At 56.4% G+C, this 2,094-nt stretch overlaps 1 long non-coding RNA gene and 1 other non-coding gene across 2 annotated transcripts; both read left to right on the top strand.

Moving 5' to 3' along the window:
* The first annotated feature begins 22 nt into the window (after positions 1-22).
* LOC106696079 lies at positions 23-1,060 on the top strand. Its single transcript, XR_002827899.1, has 2 exons — positions 23-361; positions 846-1,060. It is a non-coding gene; the product is annotated as an uncharacterized LOC106696079 (long non-coding RNA).
* On the top strand, positions 404-533 carry LOC111824827. The gene has a single exon (XR_002827900.1). It is a non-coding gene; the product is annotated as a small nucleolar RNA SNORA24 (small nucleolar RNA).
* Positions 1,061-2,094: the final 1,034 nt, after the last annotated feature.

The following is a 2,094-nucleotide window of genomic DNA, read 5'->3' as shown; positions in this document are numbered from 1 at the left end:
CCGTATAGAGCGCGTGCGCAGGAGCATGCGGCCTTTCCCCGCTGGGCAGCGCTGCGAGTGGGTTGGTGAGCGGTCGTGGTTCGTGCGCGGCCGCGTTCTGTGCGCTAAAGCGATGATTGGGACGGAGCCCTCGGGCCTCGACATGCAGCCCACGCGGGGGCCTTGCGGCGGCAGGTCGAGGTCGGCGTCGGCAGCCCGCGGGCTGGGAGGCCCGGGCGGACTTGGGGCTCCTTAGGCCGCGCGGCCGCCACGTGCAACTCTAGGTGCCGAGTCCCAGGCGGCGCGCATGCGCCCGGGCGAGTCCGGGACGGTCGGGTCCACGCAGCGCCCAGTGGCCGAGCGGGACGCCTGCAGCCGGCGGGTGAGTAGCGTCGCTCGCGGCCCTGTCGCGGGCGGGCGGGGTCTCCATGTGTCTTTGGGACCTGTCTCTGTGGCAGTCTCCCTTCCTAGCCATGGAAGAGCATCCTCTTGTTTATTGGCAAAGCTGTCACCATTTAATTGGTATCAGATTCTGACTTGCACAAGTGACATTCTTCACGTCTGCAGCCCTGGGGGGTGCGGGGTGACTGCGCGAAGATGTATTTTTCAAATGTTTCTGCGAGGTTGGACTAATGGCTGCAATGGATGATGGGAAGCATACGGTCCGGTACGTTCCTTTCCGTCCGTATTTCAGAGCTGGTCTTACTGCAAAGGACCCGGGAGGCCGGAACTGGCCGTCCAGCCGGCGGTTTGTAACTCGGGAGGGTAATGAGCCGGCTGAGCGGGGGGTAACTGCTGCGGCCTCCGCCCTGTGAGTTGGGGGCGCAGACGGGAATGTTGTAAAGCTGTTTGTTCTTCCCTTGCAGGGACGAGAAGGCCCTGCCGCGGGTGAGTCTCCGGGAGCCTCCTGCATGCCCAGGACAACGGGATTTCGAGTCAGCAGCTCCAGGATGGCTGGGAAATGATGTGATGGAACAGAACGATGTTCTGGGAACTACAGGAAGTATTTTCAGTTATACCTGGATGTTGGCAGATGAGTGCGTGCTTGTTACGATTAAATAAAGTGCTGGTTCGTCTGGCTGTTCCGTGTGCCCTGGCTGATCACTAGATGGGAAGGTGCTGGTGCTCTGTCAGGGGAGCATGTGCAGGTGGGGAGGCGAGCATTTGGGGAAGTGGATACAGGAAAACCAGGTCACCCCTGAGAGGTTCAAGTCCCAGGTGTGCGGGCAAGTGAGACAGCCATCTCCTGCAGTGATTAAAGAACACTGAATTTATTTAAGGAGAACAGGGATATTCAAAGGGAAGGGGTACACAGAGAAAGGGGGCCTTGGAGACAGGTTCGGGGGTTAGCCTGGGACGAGCTGCTGCTGCCCATTGCTCCCTTGGAGTCTCATGGGACCCTTAGAGGTGGGGGGGGGGTGGCACAGTGCTCCTTGGGGGAGTGTGTGTTGGTCCTTTGTCCTGACCTATTTAGCTCTTATAGGTGGAAATCTTAGGTGAGGGTATTAATAGAATATTCCTCAGCTTTCCAGGTGTGATCACTGATGGGTAGGTGCCAGGGCAGGGGGTCCCGAGGCAGCCGCGTACCACTTGTCAGGTTCTGCTTTTCAGGGCCTGGAGCTGAAACAACAGGCCTGGGTGTTACCTTAGGGAGAAAAAGGTCAGGGTCCAAACTGCATGACCAGTGATACACGAGGGGAGGGGTGCTTGTTTTCCCAAGGTTTTTTTAAATGTATTTTCATTGATTGGCTGCCTCCTGCACCAGGGATTCGGAGAACTGGCACATGCCCTGGCGGAATTGAACGATGACCTCCTGGTTCATAGGACTAGGCTCAGCCACTGAGCACGCTGGCCAGGCACCTGGAGCTTTGTGCCCTGGTGAGTGCTGGCCCGTCGTCCGTGCTCTGTTCATGTCTAACCGCCTCTAGGGGAGAGGAGTCACCACACAAATTAGACAACTGCACAAGGTGAAAGGCTGCACTTTATTTACACATTTGTATTGTATCATAAGTCACAGTCAACAAATTAGAAAAGTATATTTTGAACCAAAAGTTTTACTTGGAGGTTGAAGGGAACTTTATGCTACTTTTAAATAAAAGTTCCTTTTAACACCTA

This window comes from Myotis lucifugus, unplaced genomic scaffold (assembly GCF_000147115.1).
Source record: "Myotis lucifugus unplaced genomic scaffold, Myoluc2.0 scaffold_8370, whole genome shotgun sequence".
Classification (NCBI taxonomy): Eukaryota; Metazoa; Chordata; class Mammalia; order Chiroptera; family Vespertilionidae; genus Myotis; species Myotis lucifugus.
The sequence above is the reverse complement of the archived record's forward strand: the minus strand, read 5'-3'. Positions and strand labels throughout refer to the sequence as shown.